The sequence below is a fragment of the Schistocerca serialis genome, chromosome 10, assembly GCF_023864345.2.
Source record: "Schistocerca serialis cubense isolate TAMUIC-IGC-003099 chromosome 10, iqSchSeri2.2, whole genome shotgun sequence".
Taxonomy (NCBI): Eukaryota; Metazoa; Arthropoda; class Insecta; order Orthoptera; family Acrididae; genus Schistocerca; species Schistocerca serialis.
In genome coordinates, this window is record NC_064647.1 from 159,768,725 (window position 1) to 159,791,788 (window position 23,064).

Consider the following 23,064-nt stretch of genomic DNA (forward strand, 5'->3'; position numbering starts at 1 on the left):
TCCAATTCTTAGATCATCTTTTTCCGGCCGGAGCGATGTCGGAGATTTGATGTTTCATCGGGTTCCTGATATTCACGGTACACTCGTGAAATGGTCGTACTGGAAAATCTCCACTTGATCGCTACCTCGGAGATGCTGTGTTCCATCTTTCGTACGCCGACTATAACACCACGTTCAAACTCACTTAAATCTTGATAACCTGCCACTGTAGCAGCAGTAAGCGATCTAGCAATTGTGTCAGGCACTTTTTGTCTTATACAGGCGTTGCCGACAGCAGCGTCGTTTTCTGACTGTACACATATCTCTGTTTTTGAATACGCATGCCTGTATACCAGTTTCTTTGGTGCTTCAGTGTACATCACTACTGTGCATGACTCATACGTGTAGGAGTGTGCCTCTCAACACTTTGCTGCAGCTGCGCTCGTCATTATGCTCCCGAGTTTCTGCGCGATGTAATCAGGTTGGAGCTCTTCGTGTGGATTGCAATATCATAGACAAAAAGGGACAGGTGGACTCGTAGCTGATGAGGAATGTCGTTAATGTTGAAACTAACCAACTGAAACTTGGTAACTGTATGTGACAACACCTCTTGCTTAAGGATATTTCTTATCGCCATTACTGTATACCTTGTACACTATAGCAGTAGCACGAACTTTTATTTTAATGTTTCTACAAGAACAGAGTATCTCATTTCATTGCTAGTAACGTGAAACCAAGGGTACTAAACTCCGATTACAGCGTCGCCCATGACGTTGATCTAAAACAGCCTTTGCTACCTGACTTTTGGACATGAAAATTAACTGTGCGGATTACTTTCAGTGTCTGTGGTGGCAGTTACGGTAAACTGTATCTGACTATCTGTAACCGAAACTGAATACAAAGGTTGGCTATGAGTAATACGTAGAACCGTTTCCTCATCAAACAACCACAACACACTGACTAATTATCACGTATAATGCCTGTGCCGTGTTTGAGAAACGTGAAAATTTTACAAATTAATACAGTTCCTAATTCCACTTCACAAAGTTTGTTTAGGCCCTACGATTGGTTCTTACCTGCAATGGATAACTGAGCTGTGCTTTGTCTTGTTCAGTTGTAAGGATGTGAAGTGTTGAACTACTTGTCATCAAATAAATTGCTGCGTGATTAATAGCCTTAGGCTGTGTTGCCACATGAGAACTTTATTATCTTTCTAAAATATGCAGCTCACTATCTATACAATAGCGCAAGACGTGACAGTGCAGTAATGTTACCATTTATATTAAAACTGTGAGGATAACATAGCGAAATGCTTGCAATGAATGTAAAGGTTAATTTAGATTGGAGTGGTATTCGGACCTCTTTAATAACATAGAAGTGAATCACGTTAACAGTAACCAATATCCTTACTTCGAATTGTCATACACAGTGCGAACTCGTTCAAATAAACACTTAGGGGGTCTCGGGGCCATAGCGGTATACTTGATATTTAACAGTTTTCTGTAAAATAAGGGAGTTTTTTGTAAATTAAGGGAGTATAAGAAAACACTTCCCAAAAGTATAAAAAAATCACCTTGTAGTGTAGCCTTACGTGCTTTATTTGAAAGTCACTTAAAACTATATTATGTATTGTTTACATTTTTTCAAAGACATGCTTAGATGTTTTCCATACCGCGCGGTTCGTCATTTATAGCATAAACGTTGAAATGATTAAGAATGTCACCTTAAAACTAAGATAAAGTTGTTTAGTGAACAATTTACACTACTGAATATGGAATCTAAAAAACGTTAACAGTAAGAAGATATTTTAATATCATTATCTACGATTACTTTTAGTGTTTAATACTGTTACTTTATTGAGTCTCATCGCTCATGCACCAGGTGTGTTTTCTGGCTTGTGAATAGACAAGACAGAAAGCCTAGTAAAAATCCTATAGGGCAGTTATGCCTAGCTAGACAAGTTTCACTGTGAAATCTGTGTGGTAAGGCATTTCCTTGATCTAGCTGATAGGCTAATGGTCTAACAATGAGGTGTTTCATCGTTGGACTAAAATATCTGCTGCCTGTTGATTTCATGTATGTTACCAGTCGCCTTTTTGTTCTGCAGCGAACACATGTTTAAATTTACCATCTGAGTTGTCAGCTCTATTGTGGGGATTATTCTTCGTTTTACGAAAGTACCTTTCCATAATTGATGTGGGTAAGTCAGACTCCTCCTATGCTTTAAAAAAAAGAAGATAAAATGGTCGAAACTACCATCTCCATTTATTTAATGTGCAACTGCTCTTCATCAGTCTTCACATCATCTGGAAAAGAAAGGAAGAAAAAGAAGTATGTTGTGTGAAATATACTTGCATCAAAAAAGATGAAGGTGCAGAAAGAGATACTATCCCATTGTGCTCCGCCCATTCCGCGCCAGGAACCCATGTCAGGTTAATAGTTTTTATGTAGCATGATAACTGGCGAGTTTAAACGAATTATGTAACTAACTATAGCGAATAATTTGCACTATAAGATTACAAGCCAATTGATGGAGTACAGTTGTGAACTAACGGCTTATCTTGCGTTTAAAGTCACCAAAATTTATGAAAACTTAACTAGAAACGTGAAGGTCAAAATTCACTTACAGGTCGCACTCCAAGCCAAGTCAAAATGTCTATCGCATCTTCGCTTCCGTAGTTTCTGTTCCTTATTTGTATAAATGATATGCCCTCTAGTATTACGAGTAACTAAAATATTTCTGTTTACTGATGAGACTAGCTTGTTAGTAAAGGATGCTGTGTGCAACATTGGCTCGGTTTCTAATAGTATAGGTCATCACTTGTAGTACAGTTCATGACTTGTAGAAAATAAACTAATGCTAAATCACAGTAAGACTAAGTTTTTATAGATTCAAAACACGCAATTCAACAAAACTTGACGATTTAATTTCACAGAATGGGCATATGATAACTGAACAGTTTAAATTTCTAGGTGTTCAGATAGATAGTAAGCTGTCGTGGGAAGCCCACGTTCAGGATCTTGTTCAAAGACATAATGCTGCCATTTTTACTATTCGAACGGTATCTGAAGTAAGTGATCGTTCGACACGAAAATTAGTCTACTTTGCTTATTTTCATTCGGTTACGTTGTATGGTATTATATTTTGGGGTAATTCTTCCCAATCTAAACGGATATTTTTGACTCAGAAACGGGCGGCACGGGCAATAAGTGGTGTAAGTTCATGAACCTCTTGTCGACCGCTGTTCACGAGTGGTTCAAATGGCTCTGAGCACCATGGGACTTAACTGCTAAGGTCATCAGTCCCCTAGAACTTAGAACTACTTAAATCTAACTAACCTTAGGACATCACACACATCCATGCCCGAGGCAGGATTCGAACCTGCGAGAGTAGCGGTCGCGCGGTTCCAGGCTGTAGCGCCTAGAACCGCTCGGCCACCACGGCCGGCTGTTCACGAGTCTGGGTATTTTCACATTGGCCTCTCAACATATATATTCATTACTGTCATATCTTGTTAAGAATATTAGCTTATTCCCAAGAATAAGCAGTTTTCACTTAGTTAACACTCGGCAGAAATCAAACTGCATTTGGATCGGACTTCCTTGACTCTTCTGCAGGAAGGTGTGCAGTATACTCCTGCATCCATTTTCAATAAGCTATCACTCGAATTCAAAAATCTTAGCAGTAATCCACGCTCTTTCAAATCGAAACCGAAGACTTTCCTCATGGGTCACTCTTTCAATTCTGTCGAGGAGTCCCTTGAAAAATTAAGCTGATTCTTGTTGCATTGTTGACTGCATTGGACTGACTCTTTTTGGGTTCATAAACATTTATTTTTATCTGTTATTAATTTAATGTTGTAATTTCATGTACTGACACGTTCCATGACCTTGGAGATTTGCTCCTTCATTTGGTCCTACCGAACTTGACGTGTAAATAAATAAATAAATAAATAAATGAAAAGTTAACCTGTCACTACAGTAGGGCGCAGTATTCTCCAGTCTAGGAAGCAGTACAATCACATTGCGGACCGCTATCCCGTTCCGCCCAACTATTTGAGTTACAAATTTGGTCTTTCCCTTTATTTTAATTAAATATGGAGGATGACGAATCATAATTAAGATTCTGAACGCATAGTAGATAATTCGTCCTAGGTACCAAAACGTAGATATTGTTGAACAAAATTTAATATTTACACTGCAATAATTATTCGGCAAGCGCTTGCACTAAAATAAGATCTCCATTCATGTTACGTTTTTTCCACATGTGCCGTCTCTACATGAAATCGTCTCAAAACCACCCTCTACCCACAGTCACACCAGGGACCATCTCAAATAAAATTCAGTGTCTATTCAGTATGTCCGTGTGTTAGGCATCTAAAGACACCCTTAAGGACACACATTCCAAACATAATGGCCATCTCTCATGATATATAAACCTTTCAGTGTGAACCAGTCTACATCGACCACCAGCTGCCGGCCCCAGTCTGCTGAGGCTCTATGGCAGTGGCGGAAAAAAAAGGTGCGTTAGATGCTAATGAGGGCCCGCGAGAGTGGCAGGTCGCAGTCAAAACTCTTAATTCTTCTCAGGCAGCTGAAACTTGCTCCTGTGTACGTCACTGCCAGATCGACCAATGCAGAGGGTGGAGCTACTGTTTGTATTTTCAGTCTCCTGCATTCAGCAAAATTACTAATTATTTTTCTAGCCCCACTCCATAAAGCACTACCCCTTGCCCTCCACCAAGAGTGCAAAGAGTATCTGGCGCTGTTCGTGATGGGGCAAGAACCGCTTCATCACTGATGAAGAGACGTATTAATTTGCGACACAGCACAGTACGGCACAGTTACATCGCTGGCCGGACACAAGACATGAGCTGACCGAAGTCTACTGACTGCCGAGCCAGATATCTTTCATCTCTTTGTGAACGGACTATGGTTAAGCACCATACAACTCAGATGAGCTTGTTTGGGAGTGCCGGAGACAAGTAAGTAAATTATGTTTTATCAGATTTTCGTTTTGTAGTTCAGATAATTGCGTAGAGATGCGCGGTTGGCTTGAGTTTGAGACGGTTGCCACGTCTTATCGTATAGTTCAATTTTTGTCCACATATAACTGACACTAAACAAGGCCGAATACAAAAACAAGTGTAGACAGCGCAGTGATGATTATCTGAAGCTTGTCTTCATTGAACCATAGTTGGAAACACGAATATCTATCTACCTTTTACGTAAGAATGTGTTAAGCAATGACGCTATAAAACCATCCAAACTGGATGATGACTAGAGAATGTGTCCCCCTGACAAAACAAGTAACAATTTGAAATACAAACAAATACCTAAAGAAAAACTTCAAAACAGACACGCTATGGACATTATGTTTGCTTCGACGTCATAAAAAAAGGTGATGATAGTTTTCTGGCGTCTTTCAATATCTCGCTATTTATAGCAGAATCTGGAATACCGCATACTATCTGGTAACAACCACAATAATTCTTTTCAGCGACAATACATTTCAAAGACGTATTGATGAAGTGATTCATGATACTAAAAGCATCTATTTCTCCATACAACTATACGACTGAATTTTACCTGAAACGTACTGAGCCTCCATCGTCAACATCTGCTTCCTAAAAATCCTGGTAGTAGACTACATCAGTTTCTTCAATTCGTCTTGAACACAAAAAATAAAATTACACTAAACGCGGCTAATTTTAGTTCTGTGAAGAAAATGACGAGAACTTTATCTACAACTCTTTCGCAACGAATAACAGTGGCTGTGAAAAGGTTTATGATGAACAAGGTTTTCCTCACTTTATGGGTTTGTTTAAGAGTTTCTGGATGCTAAATAGCAAAGCTGAAATGAAAACTTAATGAAGCTGGAACCAGACACTGCTTATTTAACAGATTTGATTATTAAATTTAAAGAGATTAAATGGAAGTTAGAAGGTGACGGCCTAAATCTGATAAAAACAACGACCATCATTTCAGCTTTTCTTGCCACAATCAAACAAATGAAGCAAAACATCGGATGGCGCGAATTTTCCCAGTTTTGCAATTTGCTACAAACTCCCAGGATGATCATGTTTCAACATACATTCAAACATACATTCAACATTTAAGTGTGCATGTGACTAGATTTGTACTCATTTATTTTACAAAACCATGATTTCGGCTTTATAGCCGCTCTCAGGTGCAATTTGAAATGTCGAAAAATTTCCGACCTTGCTAAAAGACATGTCATCGTCGAAACAACATTTATCCGGTCTTACAAACCAGTCGTGGTATTAAAGAATTTAAGTACATATCAAAGACATATACTATAGCTGAGATTATACGTACCAAATAAACATTAAACGAATAAAGTTCAATAAGGACAAAATCTGAAGTAATGCATTAAAATTTGTGCCACGGCCGGGACTCGAACACAGGTCTCCTGCTTACTAAGCTGATCTGTCATCCACTACACCATCCTGTCACTGCAGCTGCCCCCTAGTCGCATTCTCTCCCTAACAAAAATTTCAATTCACATCTCAGACCGTTCTGATTTTCCCTTCTTAAATCGACAGCACGGCTGAGGTTCTCCGGTATTGGAATAGCACCCCCAGCTTTGTAAGTAGTGGGGAACTGCGTACGTACGTGTCACCTGTAAGAGTCGTATCTAGACGTATCAGAGGTCCCATATCACTCCAAGTTCACACGCCCACTTGCTTGAACAGTCCTCTGCTGACACGCGGGGCCCATGGATCCTTGATGTTGTCTCCATACCCGTACACGTCTGTCCACTCGATACAATTTGAAACGAGATTCTTCCGACCAGGCAACATGTTACCAGTCATCAGCAGTCCAATTTCCGTGTTGACGGACCCAGGCGAGGCGTAAAGCTTTGTGTCTTGCGGTCATGAAGGGTGCACGAGTGAGCCCTCAGCTCCGAAACCCGATATCGAAGATGTTTCGTTGAATTATTCGCACGCTGAAACTTGTTGGTGGCCCAGTACTGCAATCTTAAATCGACAATACTACTGAGGTTCTCCTATATTGGAATAGCACCCAGCTTTGTACGTTGTGGGGAAATACTTATGTACGTGTCACTTGTCAGAGTCGTATCTAGACGTATCAGGGGTCCTACATCACTTCAGCTGCACAAGCCCAACACCATTACAAAGGCTCCACCAGCTTGAACAGTCCCCTGCTGACATGCAGGGTCCATGGATCCATGATGTTGTCTCCATACCCGTACACGTCCTTCCACTCGCTACAATTTGAAACGAGACTCTTCCGACCAGGCAACATGTTTCCAGTCATCAACAGTCCAATGTCGGTGTTGACGGGCCCTGGGGAGGCGTTATACTTAGTGTCGTGCAGTCATCAAGGGTACACGAGTGGGCCTTCAGCTCCGAAAGCTCATATCGATGATGTTTCTTTGAATGATTCGCACGCTGACACTCGTTGATGGTCCAGGACTGGAATCTACTGCAATTTGCGAAAGGGTTGCACTTCTGAGCGGTTGAACGATTCTCTTCAGACGTCGTTGGTCCCGTTCTTGCAGAATCTTTCTCCAGCCAGAGCGATGTCTGAGATTTGATGTTGTACCGGATTTCTGATATTCACGAGCCGGCCGCTGTGACCGAGCTGTTCTAGGCGCTGGAACCGCGCGACCGCTACGGTCGCAGGTTCGAATCCTGCCTCGGGCATGGATGTGTGATGTCCTTCGGTTAGTTAGGTTTAAGTAGTTCTAAGTTCTAGGGGACTGATGACCTCCGATGTTAAGTCCCATAGTGCTCAGAGACATTTGAACCATTTGATATTCACGGTGCACGCGTGAAGCGGTAGTACGAGAAACTCCCCTCTTCATCGCTACCTCGTAGATGCTGTGTCCCATCGCTCGTTCGCCAGTTATAACATCACGTTCAAACTCACTTAAATCTTGATAACCGCCATTGCAGCAGCAGTACCCGGTCTAACAACTGCGCCAGACACATGCTGTCTCATATAGGCGTTGCCGACCGCAGCGCTGTATTCTGCCTGTTTACATATCTTTGTATTTGAATACGCATGCCTGTACCAGTTTCCTTGGCGCTTCAGTGTAATATCTAGCAGTGCAGTTTCCGTGATGATTTATTTGAGTCTGTATAGCCCAAATAGCAGGTCAGTGCTGTAGCGACATGAAGTGGGCACTGGACAAGAGCAACTGCAGGCATCCGCGTGGTGTATGGGGGACAGACGGGCAGACGTCACGGCCAGCCGCGCTCTCCCATTAATTATGCCGCCACGCCGTCCCATACAGCAGTACAACAGCGGCTGTATTATTCACACAGCAGGCGTGGCCGCTGTGAATAGGGACCCTATCATTACGTCACATCACAATCTCTGGGTCTGAATAGCCTGCAGTCTCTCACTGCGATAACTACATTCCGATTTTTTTCTAAAAAAAAAAAAAAAAAAAAATAAGTGAAGCGAACACAAACGACCATGCAAAGGCGAACGAGAATTCTCTCTGGTGTACACGATAGGCGCGTATAAGCAGACGGAATTCGGTCGTGTTCGGTCCGCATTCGCTTGCGTTCGCTCGTGTTCAACTGGTTGTCCGTCTTTTAGCGAACGATCAAAAGAAATTCGCGTCTTCTACGCTTCGACTCTATTGAGACTCCTGTTTAAATCCACAGGACAGAACAGGTAGTTGGAATTGTGGAAAGGGGCCAAAAATGAGCGGCTGTCAGTTACACTCGAAGACTTATAACTTTATTTACTTGCCCAAACATTACAGCGCAAATTTCCGACCTGAACTATCGACTGAATATGTGACACAATATTATGGCATAAGGGCACAACCTCTTTAATTTTTAAAATGGCTGAAGGCCCATGATTTAAAACACAACTATAATAAATTTTCGAAAGGCAGAAAGTGCAAAGTTTTATCCTTAAATAATATTTCAAATGAGGGCGAAGGCCCAAACAGTCCAAGAATTAACAATAAGGAATTTTACTTTTAAAACGGCTGAAGGCCCGTGATTCAAAACACAACTACAATAAATTTTTAGAAGGCAGGAAGCCTAAAGCTTTATCCTTAAATTTTTTTTTTTTCAAATGCGGCTGAAGGTCCAAACAATCTAAAATTTAACAAGTAAGGAATTTAAGATTTTAAGACGGCTGAAGGTCCATGATTGAAAAACACAACTACAATAAATTTTCAAAAGGCAGAGGGCCCAAAGCTTTATCCAGAAAAATATATTTTAAAAGAGGCTGAAGGCCCAAACAATGCAAGGCTTGACAAGCAAGGAACTTTCAATTTTAAAACGGCTGAAGGCCCATTATTTAAAACTCAACTAAAAGCACACGAATTCAAACCATCAGCTGTAAGCCATTAAAATACACAATCAAACATCAATAAGAAAATGGTTCAAATGGCTCTGAGCACTATGCGACTTAACTTCTGAGGTCATCAGTCGCCTAGAACTTGGAACTAATTAAACCTAACCAACCTAAGGACATCACACACATCCATGCCCGAAGCAGGATTCGAACCTGCGACCGTAGCGGTCGCTCAGTTCCAGACTGTAGCGCCTAGAACCGCACTGCCACTCCGGCCGGCAAACACCAATAAGAAAAGTCAGCACAGCCAGCGGCGCTCATCAGTTTCCGGGGATCTGCACTTGAAATATTAACGTTCGCTTTGGGGAGACAGGTAGTCGGCCCAGCTATATCCGATCCGCCGGCAACCCAACCATGAGACACTCAACGGACCCACCGACAAGACGACTTGCTTTCCGCCCGACCAGTACACAAGGAACTCCAAAGCCAAAAAGTAAAGGCGTAGCCACCCACAACCAAGTATGCATAAGCTGTCAAAACTACACACACGTGTTGGACAGCGACAACACGGTGAGGAAAGGACACTGCCTGAATTTTACGTCAGCGGCCAGGGCAGGTAACCGGAACGATAATGGCCACAAGGCAGAAAATTCCGCTGGTGCACTTGGACTTCAAATAACCCAAATACAGTTAAACTCCACCGTATGCTGGTCAAATTTTCGCCAAATCGAATACTCGCCCTTGCTCACGGGAACAGCCAACCGTGAAAACCAACGGCACAATGTGAACAGACTGGCTTCGGTAATTAAATCACCACTCAACTTTGATGTCCTGGGTTGGTGAGCCACGAACCCCGTAGCGATCGGAACAGCTCCCACACAGTCCGACACTGCGTAGAGACCGCCAGCGGGCCCGGCCCACTGCGCCGCGCGGAGATTTCCTGGCTGATCCACACCAACCGACCGACTGCCGCACATCGGCTAGGTGCAAACTATAAGCACCAGACCAAAGATAGTACAAGGTGCGAATATCGATACACACCGCTGCTGCCACACGTGGAAAGAGGAAGAACCGCGGCATAACCGCAAAAACCGCGGGAAACCAAATTATAGTGCGCTCACCAAAGTTCCCAACGCAGAGTAACAGTCAAGTTTTAAACCAACGCATAAGCCGCGGCCAGCACGGCTCACCTATCAGTAGACAAAGTTTTCGTCTGCTGTCTTCTCTACTTGCGTCTACTTGTATTGCTCTTGACATGCGCTGGCGGTGGAGAGGTCCGAAGAGAATGTAATTTTGCTCGTGGAAGAATACAGATGTCATATGTGCTTGTGGGATCCAAGCGATACACAGCATAAACGCCGAAGGAAGAGATATGTGCTTGGTAGAAAATTGCCGAAGCACTCGAAGGTCCTACATGTACCGTGAAAAGGACGATAAACTCATTAGATGCTGGCATCATGAGACAGCAGAGTGAATAGACACAAGTTTTGTGTTTCCCTTTTAGTAGAAAGGTAAAACACGAAATACTTAGGTGAAAGTAAGCAGCTATAAATATGTGTCTATTATGCTGATCAAAATAAAAAATACAGGGTGGAGCAAATAAAAGTGGCCAGAGCGAGTGGATGCTATTGGACGTGGAAATGTGCATGTAGCCACATCACCCCACGTGTTCACCCACCACGTGATCGACACCGGTTCAGACCGTAGTACGGACTGTGTCAGTGTGAGTGGAGCAGTGCAAAGGGGCGAGCAACGGCTGTTTGCTGTGGGAAGTTACGTGACAATGAAGTCGTGGAAATGTGTGGTCAGTTTTTTACCGAGAAGTTTAATGATTTGAGAGCCCCAGCAAAGAGCGCCATATAATGAGTAGTCCGAAAATGGAGCCGGACAGGATCAGTGTAGAACAAGTCAAAAAACATTCTGAGACGTGCCCGCACACCGGGAAATGTGGCTGGAGTTGACCAGAAAACGCTTCCGAGTCCTACCAAATCAATCCGACGCCTCTCACAAGAGACCGTCATATGATGCCGGTTGATACTCCACCTTTTGATCTAGAATGAAATTTTCACTCTGCAGCGGAGTGTGCGCTGATATGAAACTTCCTGGCAGATTAAAACTGTGTGCAGGACCGAGACTCGAATTCGAGACCGAGTTCGAGTTTTGGTCCGCCACACAGCTTTAATCTGACATATCAGCGCACACTCCGCTGCAGAGTGAAAATTTCATTTTGGAAACATCCCCCAAACTGTGGCTAAGCTACACTACTGGCCATTAAAATTGCTACACCAAGAAGAAATGCAGATGATAAGCGGGTATTCATTGCACACATATAATATACTAGATCTGACATGTGATTACATTTTCACGCAATTTGGGTGCATAGATCCTGAGAAATCAGTATCCAGAACAACCACCCCAGGCCGTAATAACGGCCTTGATACGCCTGGCCATTGAGTCAAACAGAGCTCGGATGGCGTGTACAGTTACAGCAGCCCATGCAGATTCAACACGATACCACAATTCATCAAGAGTTGTGACTGGCGTATTGTGACGAGTCAGTTGCTCGGCCACCATTGACCAGACGTTTTCAATTGGTGATAGATCTGGAGAATGTGCTGACCAGGGCAGCAGTCGAACATTTTCTGTATCCTGAAAGGCCCGTACACGACCTGCAACATGCGGTCATGCATTATCCTGCTGAAATGTAGGGTTTCGCAGGGATCGAATGAAGGGTAGAACCACGGGTCGTAACACATCCGAAATGTAATGTCCACTGTTCAAAGTGCCATCAATGCGAACAAGAGGTGACCGAGACGTGTAACCAATGGCACCCCACACAATCACGCCGGGTGATACGCCAGTATGGCGATGACGAATACACGCTTCTAATGTGCGTTCACCGCGATGTCGCCAAACACGGATGCTACCATCGTGATGCTGTAAACAGAACCTGGATTCATCCGAAAAAATGACGTTTTGCCATTCGTGCACCCAGGTTCGTCGTTGAGTACACGATCGCAGGCGCTCCTGTCTGTGATGCAGCGTTAAGGGTAACCGCAGCCACGGTCTCCGAGCTGATAGTCCATGCTGCTGCAAACGTCGTCGAACTGTTCGTGCAGATGGTTGTTGTCTTGCAAACGTCCCCATCTGTTGACTCAGGGATCGAGACGTGGCTGCACGATCCGTTACTGCCATGCGGATAAGATGCCTGTCATCTCGGCTGCTAGTGATACGAGGCGGTTGGGATCCAGCACGGCGTACCGTATTACCCTCCTGAACCCACCGATTCTATATTCTGCTATCAGTCATTGGATCTCGACCAACGCGAGCAGCAATGTCGCGATACGATAAGCCGCAATCACGATAGGCTACAATCCGACCTTTACCAACGTCGGAAACGTGATGGTACGCATTTCTCCTCGTTACACGAGGCATCCCAACAACGTTTCACCAGGCAACGCCGGTCAACTGCTGTTTGTGTATGAGAAATCGGTCGGATACTTTCCTCGTGTCAGCACGTTGTAGGGGTCGCGACCCGCGCCAACCTTGTGTGAATACTCTGAAAAGCTAATCATTTGCATATCACAGCATCTTCTTTCTGTCGGTTAAATTACGCGTGTGTAGCACGTCATCTTCGTGGTGTAGCAGTTTTAATGGCCAGTAGTGTATGTGTCCGCAATATCCTTTCATCCAGGAGTGCTGGTTCTGTAAGGTATGCAGAAGAGCTTCTGTGAAGTCTGGAAGGTAGGAGGCGAGGTACTGGCGGAATTAAAGCTGTGAGGACAGGTCGTGACTCGTGCTTGAGTAGCTGAGATGGTAGAGCAATTGCCTGCGGATGGCAAAGGTCCGGAGTTTGAATCTAGGTCGGGCACACAGTTTTAATCTGCCAGGAAGTTCCACCTTCATCTGCACATGCATCCCTACCGAGTGTCTGTTGTTCGCGCATTACAACTAGCGGGTGCTCCTCAGCGCCTCCAGTATTGTGAGTGGGTGTTTGCTGAGATAACAATGAATGGCTTGGACGTGGATCTGTTCATGTCTGATGAGGCCTGTTTTCACCCGAGTGTTTATGTCAGCATACAGATTCACAGGTTCTTTGCACCACTGAATCCGCATGACTTCCACGAAACACCATCACCATCTCTATGACCATGATCATAAGGTTGGGGTTTGGTGTGCAATGTCTGCACGCCGCGTTATTGGTCCTGTCTTTTTTTCTCAGACGCTGACTTCAGCGCATTATATTGTCAACATTTTGAAACCATTTGTGGCAGCATTAACGGAAGAAGAAAAGATCTGCATTCACTTCCAGCAGGAATGGACCAGCCGGCCGATCCTTGGAGCACATATAAAAAAAATATTCACGCGTGTCTGAGTTTTTAGTAGGGGTCAGTCTGGTCGCGGTCATAGCTGGCCACCCGGTGTTCGGTTACTTTATGTGGGGAGCCATCAAGTCTAAGGTGTATCGGAGGAGGAGTCCCGTCGATAACGAGGTCATTAGAGGCAGAGCACAAGCTCGGATGAGGGAAGCATTGGGTAGGAAATCGGCCGTGCCCTTTCAAAGGAACCGTCCCAGCATTTGCCTGAGACGATTTAGGGAAATCACAGAAAACCTAAATCAGGATGGCCGGAGACGGGTTTGAACAGTCGTCCTCCCGAATGCGAGTCCAGTGTGCTAACCACTGCGCCACCCCGCTCGGTAAAGGTGTAACGGAACAATTCTCGTTGTCTTCAAGAACTGCAGCAGAACATTTTGGATGGAACTGCAGCTATTCCAGCAGTCCAGCTTCGGCCTGCCTTCAGCAACTTGTTGATCAGGACCCAAAAGTGGCAAGAGATGAATGGTGGTCACTTTCAACGTCTGCTATAGTCACATTAGTACTGTATTTCGTTTCCTCTGCTGTTTTTATTTTGTACCTTGGAACTATGGGTTCAAATGGCTCTAAGCACTATGGGACTTAACATCTGAGGTCATCAGTCCCCTAGACTTAGAACTACTTAAACCTAACCAACCTAAGGACATCACACACATCCATGCCCGAGGCAGGGTTCGAACCTGCGACCGTTGAAGCAGCGCGGTTCCGGACTGAAGCGCCTAGAACCGCTCGGTCACAGCGGACGGCCTGGTACTATGCCCGCTGGGCCACTTTTATTTGACCCACCCAGTATATGAAAGACCCGATCATCCTTGTCGCTTCTGTTTTTGTGACGCTATATTGATGGTTGTCTCCACAAATGCCGTCATCGAGGTGAATGGCAGCTCGAAATGTGCAGTGTGCCACGGACGCAGGATAGTGGGAGCTGTTTTATGCTATGGGAGACATTCTCCTGCACTTGCATGGATCCTGTGGTAGTAGTCGAAGACATGCTGGCAGCTGCGGACCACCTGCATCCCTTCAAGCTTGATATCTTCTCCGGCAGCGATGTCATCTTTCATCAGTATAACTGTCTTTGTCTCAGAGCCAGAACCGTGCTGCAGTGCTTTGAGGAGCATTGTACTGAACTCTCACTGATTTCTCGGCGACCAAATTCGCCTGACGTAGATCCTGATGTGAATCCATCGAGTCAGTATCGCGCGTCATCACCGCGTACCCAAATCAGAGACCAGTTATTTACGCGAATTACAATACCGGTGCGTAGACATTTGAAGCAACATACCTCCACAAGTCTACCAACAGACTATCGGATCTTTGATATGTAGACTCAGTGATGTATTTCGTTCCATGATCTAGACAGAATTTTTGTATGGTGCGAAAAGTGGCAATTGGCACTAAACAAAGAAAAGTGCTGGGTCATCCACATGGGTACTAAAAGAAATCCGATAAATTTTGGGTATACCATAAATCGCACAAATCTAAGGGCTGTCAATCGACTAAATACCTAGGAATTAAAATTACGAGCAACTTAAACTGGAAAAGCCACAAATATTGTGGGGAAGACGAAACAAAGACTGCGCTTTGTTGGCAGAACACTTAGAAGATGCGACAAACCCACTGAACGGACAGCCTACATTACACTTCTCCGTCCTCTGCTGGAATATTGCTGCGCGGTGTGGGATCCTTACCAGGTAGGATTGACGGAGGTCATCGAAAAAGTGCAAAGAAGTGCAGCTCGTTTCGTGTTATCGTGCAATAGGGGTGAGAGTGTCACTGACATGATACGCGAGTTGGTGTGGCAGTCACTGAAACAAAGGCGGTCTTCTTTGCGGCGTAATCTATTTAAGAAATTTCAATCAACAACTTTCTCTTCCAAATGCGAAAATATTTTGTTGACACCCACCTACGTAACGAGACACGATCGTCATAATAAAATAAGAGAAATCGGATTTCGAACGGAAAGATGTAGGTGTTCCTTTTTCTCACGCCCCATTCGAGAGTGGAATGGTAGAGAAGTAGTATGAAAATGATTCGATGAATCCTCTGCCAGGCACTTAAGTGTGAATTGCAGTAATCACGTAGATGTAGATGTATATCTAGAGACTGACAAACAAGCTAATAAGCAGATGGTCATAATGTTTCGGCTCGTTAGTGTCTGTTGGTGCGTGAAAAACTGCGTGCTGTAATCGAGTTTCGAATTCGAAGAGTTCGTCCACATATGGAGCATACTGTGCTTCAGCATGACAACGCCAGACCACACACGAGTGCAGCGAAATCAGCAACAATCGGACGCCTTCGGCTTACTGTCATCGACCATCCTCCATACAGTCCCAGCTTGCCCCCATCTGTTTCAAAAAACTTAAACAACGCCTTCGTGGACTTCACTTTGATTGCTTTGAAGTGGTGCAAGCAGAGTTGAAGTTATGGCTCCGACAACAAAAATTCTACAGTGACGGTGTCAACAAACTGGTCTGTTGGTGGAGGAAATGTTGGCCAGAGAGACTATGTTGAGAAATAAATACGTAGACTTGAAGAATAAAGATGTCGGATGTTAATAACGTTTGTTTTACTTAAAAAACTTTAATGAGTTTGCTCACGAAACATTCGGAGGCATTACTTTTCTCCACGCCCTCTGTGGTGAAGGTCAGGTGCTGTAGCGTGGACGCTTGGATGCAAAACGGGGAGTCTATAGTGACAGGCAGAGTCCACTTAGTGGTACAATTACAACCGTGCAGAAAACATCATTTGTAAAGTTTGTAATTTGTTTGTGGGAAGAGTGTTTGATGCAGCTAAAGAACAAGCAACACACTCAAGCGTGTACATATTAAGGTATCACATATAAAAATGTCTGCCCTTACATGTGTTACGCCCTATACATCGATACTTCTATGAAATATCGAATCTTACTCTTACCTATCTCTGTGGGACCCTAGATCGTAGGCCGCGTCTGGAGGATGTGAGCCGGCCACGGTGGTCTAGCGGTTCTAGGCGCTCAGTCCGAAATCGCGGGACAGCTACGGTCGCAGGTTCGAATCCTGCCTCGGGCATGGATGTGTGTGATGTCCTTGGGTTAGTTAGGTTTAATTAGTTCTAAGTTCTAGGTGACTGATGACCTGAGAAGTCGCATAGTGCTCAGAGCCATTTGAACCATTTTTTTGGAGGATGTGATGTGACCTTTTGATGCTGACAGACAAAGACGTGTAGGCAGGTGGGGTGCGACATCGGCAAATGAAGTGAACATGTACTGTTGGGGTCACGGTATAGTTGATCCAATGCAGGAGTGAAGTAGTTATTCTATAATTAGTATAGTGCAATACAGAATAGTGCGGGAGAGTGTTGTAGAGTGAGGATAGAGTAGCTAAGAGTGGATAGTGTTTCTTGGCCAATGTTTCAGTCTAGTGACATGATGGAACACGCACTAGAGGCCGCCATAAGCGGTTTCTGACATATGGTTTTGTTACTGTGAGACTTGAGGTAGTGTATCGATTAGGATTTATTACTTCAAAATGTTCAAATGAGTGTGAAATCTTATGGTACTTAACTGCTAAGGTCATCAGTCCCTAAGCATACACACTACTTAACCTAAATTGTCCTAAGGACAAACACACACACCCATGCCCGAGGGAGGACTCGAACCTCCGCCGGGACCAGCCGCACAGTCCATGATTGCAACGCCCTAGACCGCTCGGCTAATCCCGCGCGGTTGGATTTATTACTGTTTTGAGCTATCTACATTTAAGTGCTGTATAATATGGGTATATAAAAGCTATTTGGAAAATATTGTTAATTCTTCAGTTAAAGAATTTTATGGAGAGTAAAATACTGTGTATTTTTGAAACTAGTTATATAAGCCACATTTCGTCGGTTTGGTACTATCTTGTACCTTAGAATGGAAGGTCTTCTACTATCGAAAACGTGACATTTACAAACGATCTGAGTTTTTTTAATGTCTTAACAATTTCCCCCACCCTGAAAATGGAAATTTGTGTTGAGTGCTAACAGCTTTTACTTCAAAAAGTTTTTAACTTGTAACAGATTTTCGATTATACTTCGTCTTAATTTGATTTCACTTACTGATTATTGGTGTATATTAGAGTAATAATGGAACAATTAAATTCAGTATTAGCAAGATTGCAATACAATATTTTCCTAGGTACATGACCATGTTATACCTTCGAAGATGTTTTCAAATTTGGAGAAACATTAGAGGAAAGTACTGCCATTTTAACACTTTTCAGAATTTCGTTTCTAGGCAGTCCTGTAATAGGAGTACTTTCCTCTTCTTTCGTTTCACCTCTTTTACATACGACGAATCAGTCATTTCTCTGCTTGTCGTTCCTTCCTTTGGGCCCAGTATTTCTTCATTCTCTCTGACCTCCTTCTTCTCTCCTGTTCCGAGACGTTGTGTTTCAACTTTATTTTAAATCTGTCTTGGAAACTTATTTTTTCGTCATTAGTACTTACCTGAGCCATCATGTCGAGTAATGACTTTCTGTAATTTTTAAATATAATTAATAGAAGTATATTTACGCAATTTTTAAGTGATACTATTCGCTTTTTATGTGGCCTTGTCTTTTTTCTGAAAGTGCTGGTTGGTATCGAAGGTTTCAGAACGTGCTTCAGGCTTGATTACATCACAAGGTATCTCGGGTGTAAGTTGTTCGAAAAACGCTGTCTACAAATAGTCCGACGCAGAGTTTAAATGTAGTTGTAGAAATTGGAGAGAGCATGCCGAAGATCAAGCAGGTTTCTGTTGGACTGACGTATTCAGTCCGTGAGCTTTTATAGCCAGTCTTGTGTTCTTCCGGCCGACGTCTACCGCTGAGAGATTGAGGACTTCCAACTGCAGGGTTGTCTTCTGCGGACTTCTGACGCACTTCCCATCCCCGGACCAGAAGGATGGGGGGCGGGGGGGGGGGGGAGGAGGAGGGGGGAATAGTAGAGCCACCATCGGCAGTCGTAAATCCTTATAACGGAGTCGGTGTCCTCGGAGACTTGGAACCCACCGCACTTCTGCGCGAAATATAGACGTCTGGAGTTCCGAGGGCAAGCGCCGTTGCTAACCCTTCGCCGAATGGCGGTCATTCTGGTCAGAATAATGTGACAAGAACAGTATAGGATGCAGTGTCGTTTCGTCTTGTTGCACTGGGAACGGAATCGTCCAGCTCGACATGTTGAAATCTGTCTTGAAAATTTTTGTACAAGAATAATTCCCCTAAAGAACTGCACTGCCAAGATATTAGCTGCTAAGACGCACTTTAAGTATTATTGAAAAAAAATGTTTAAAATGGCCGCTCCTATTGGAGCTTTATAGCATCTGGATAAGTGTAGCGATCCAGGCCCATAGCCTTGGTCGCAGCGCATTTATAAACAGCGAATACGACACGACCCAGTCGTAATTTGTAAAGCGCATTTGCACTGATAATTTCTTCGACACTACTCTAAACACTATTCTCTGGATATGCATAAAAATCATCAGTTGCTTTTTGCAATATGGGTTCGTTAAGTGCTAACAGCAGAGAAAAAACTGAAATGATATTCATTGTGTTTTTGTGATATATTCCTGCTAATAGCATCTCTCTTTATGTTCCACAGTTTCACAGTAATGTGGAATCCAGTTAACATTCCCAATTTTGCTAATATGAAGAACATGGTTTCCAGTCTAAATCACCCGCTTCTCCTAAAGACATACATTTGTGTTATTTGGTAGTTAATTTCTTGGAAATTCATTCGAATGACGCCGAGATTTCGTTAGAAAATGTGGAAGATTTAGAATAAATAGGAAGTAACTCTGACAATATCTTCACAATATTCAGGACGAGAACAATTGCCTCTATAAGAGTCTGGAACAAGAATACCCTCCTGGCTCATCGAAAACACGTACATGATTGCGATTTCTGTTCGTCTCACTGAGTATTTCTTCGTTACCTTCTGTATTATACAGCAGCAGATCTTTCGATGTAAGGTCCGAATTTCATCGAGCTGCGTCACTAGATAGTGACACATCATCCGAAAGCTATTCTCGACCTTAAGTTTTACACACACCACCAACGAATGATTTTTTGGTACTCATGAACATTTCTTATAAAATGTTTGTGTATACAGAGTACATTAAAAGCCATATTACACTTCCTTGGGGCACACCCGATGATGTATCGACGAAAAAACAGCATATTCAATGATTTTGTTTGCTGTCTACCAAATAACAGGAAACAGATTTTTACTTTTGTGCATATAGAATTTTAGTTTTTTAGTGACGTATTCACAAATTGAATCAGAATATTTTTAATATCGAAAAACAAAAAGAATAAAAAACAATTGTGTTTCAGTTTGTGAATAGTATACAAGAAACTGGAATTCTGTGTATGCAATCAGCAAAATCCTTATTTTCATGTTATTAGATAGAAAGCAACTAAACAAACCCACTAAAGGTGCTGTAATTTCAGCGAAATTTCTCAGCGTAGAAATGAAGAAAAAAATGTTTTTCCTCAAGAGCGAATGTATGCAAGAAAACAAATTTAAGGTTCTACTAGCCAAATGTTGGTGAATTAAATGATGAAGAATTATTCAAAATACGTTAATTTTATGTATAGATATTTGTAGATAGCTATTTAAACATTTTGAAGAGAAACAAAAAAAAAAAAAGAAAACTTAATTTGCGATGTGGTACGAATCACACTCACTTGCGCTGGATTATTTCGCATTCTGCTCCGCTTTGCATTTCACTATAATATCATGTATAGTGGCGCAACTGCAAATTAGTCAGCATTCAATAGCTCCACATGTGCCTGATGAATACTGCCGACTTTTCTCGCATTTCGCAGTGTTTATCGGAACCGTCTGACAACGTAATTTAATAAACGACCTGATAGACGAGCGATTAAAAGCTATATATCCATATGTAGCGCCATACATTGATTTACGAAGTTATTTACGAATAACTTAATTTTACGTTTCGCCCGCTGTATCTCTTTTCCCGTACACCCGGATCGTATTTCATCGGCAAACGTGATTATCAGTCCAGCGGCCGTTATAGCTCGAAATTCCGGTATATTTTTAGAGTAATTTTCGTTCGTTTTCGGAAAGTGCAGGTTTTCATAAAACTAATTTTGACGCAATTACGATTGGTGTACGGAGCCATCTGGGGGATTCTAATAATGTACAGAAAATTATTTAAGCTTTTGCGTAAGCTCTTTCATTTCCTGAAAGAATAATGACATGGAACTATCGTCGCCGAATAGCTGCAGCGTCATGTTCCGAACGAATTAGACGAAACTGTCGAATGGTGTAGTTTTATGGGAGACTAAGGAATTGCAGGAGGCATACAACAGTACTTCCTCTCAGTGTTCAGATTAGTCGCTCTCCGTAAATGTGGATACAAAGTCTGTAATTTTATTCCTAAAGTTTTAAGATATCACGCGACAATGTCTGTGACTCATTTTTCACATTTTTTAATTATTTAGTCTACTAGCCGGGTCTTTGGTTATTAGTCAATATGCCCTGGGTCCTGGCTTCAATCCCAGTCTCCGATTAAGTTTAGAATGAAAATCATCAGCAATCGATGCAGAAGGCTTCCGGGATATGACGTCATGCGCGTGCTGCCAACGGCGCTGTAGGAACGGAAAGAGGTTTAGGGCACTCTCTTGTCCTTTGTGTGTGTGTGGGGCGTGGGGGGGGGGGGGGGGAGGGGGGCCAAAGGCGGAAGAATCAACATGATCTACATCTAAATCTACAGGATTACTCTGCAATTCACATTTAAGTGCTTGGCAGAGGGTTCATCGCACCACAATCACACTATCTCTCTACCATTCCACTCCCGAACAGCGCGCGGGAAAAACGAACACCTAAACCTTTCTGTTCGAGCTCTGATTTCTCTTATTTTATTTTGATGATCATTGCTACCTATGTAGGTTGGGCTCAACAAAATATTTTCGCATTCGGAAGAGAAAGTTGGTGACTGAAATTTCGTAAATAGATCTCGGCGCGACGAAAAACGTCTTTGCTTTAATGACTTCCATCCCAACTCGCGTATCATATCTGCCACACTCTCTCCCCTATTACGTGATAATACAAAACAAGCTGCCCTTTTTTGCACCCTTTCGATGTCCTCCGTCAATCCCACCTGGTAAGGATTCCACACCGCGCAGCAATATTCTAATGACCAACTGCATGAGGATGCTGAAGGCGAAGGAAACCAAATCGTTGAAGAAACATAATGTATATCCACAGGACATGTTGTAGCTTATAGCTGAAAAGCTGTTCAATGGCAAAAGCTTCCCCGTCAGTCTCCCTTTCAGATCTTCGGGAAGGGATTGCCAAGAGGGAGGTGACCAGAGAAAAAGATTCAATAAATGAAACGGTAACGTTCTACGAGTCGGAGCGTAGAATGTCAGAGGACTGAACATTTTAGGGAAGCTGGAAAATCTGAATATAAAAATGCAAAGGCTCAGTCTGGATATTGTAAGGGTCGGTGAAATGAAATGGAAAGAAGACAAGGATCTTTCGTCAGAAGAATATAGGATAATATCAACAGCAGCAGGAAATGGAAAAAGACCTGTCACGATTATAAAAGTAGGGCAGATAACGTGTTACTGCGAAGAGTTCAGTGATAGGATTACTCAAAACGGTTCAAATGGCTCTGAGCACTATCGGTCTTTGCTGTGGTCATTAGACCCCTAGAACTTAGAACTACTTAAACCGAACTAACCTAAGGACATCACACACTTCCATGCCCGAGGCTGGATTCGAACCTGCGACCGTAGCGGTCGCGCGGCTCCAGACTGTAACGCCTAGAACCGCTCGGCCACTTCGGCCGGCTGATAGGATTACTCTCGTCAGAATTGACAGCTAGTCTAGACCAACAACAATAGTTCAAGTACACATGGCTATATTACAAGAAGAGGATGAAGAGAGACAGAAGGAATAAGAGGATATTGAGCGGACAACACAGTTTGTAAAGGCATATGAGGATCAGTATTGCATCATAATTCGTAATTAATGTTACTGTTTATTCCATTTTGTGATGCAACATTTCTGCAATACCGTATCTCGTAATACACGTATTAGCGCGTAGAGCACTTGTGTGCGGCGGCGTTGCCGGAGAAAGTGATCATACTGTCAGCCGATACGTATCGCTTACCTGTGCTCTCTCTCCCAGGGGAGCTGCCTCCCCGTGTTTACCCCGGCCGTTCCCGCAGGATGAAGTGCAGCGGCGCCCCTCTCCCAGGGGGAGGGACGAGCCGGGTATAACTTCAGGTTTTCCCGCTGGGAGCGCTGCAGGGCCGCTCCTCCCGTATGAAGACGCATCGCGTAGATTACGCCGGCGCTGCCGATCCATTCCAGACGGCGGGGCGTCGGAAATTTATTCTTAACCTTGGGAGGCGTAATTGAGGAAAGCTGC

At 43.4% G+C, this 23,064-nt stretch overlaps 1 protein-coding gene across 2 annotated transcripts in view; it reads left to right on the forward strand.

The window, feature by feature from the left end:
• Positions 1-23,064, forward strand: part of LOC126424862 (uncharacterized) — a 544,468-nt gene that overhangs the window by 258,556 nt on the left and 262,848 nt on the right. The window lies entirely within an intron of this gene.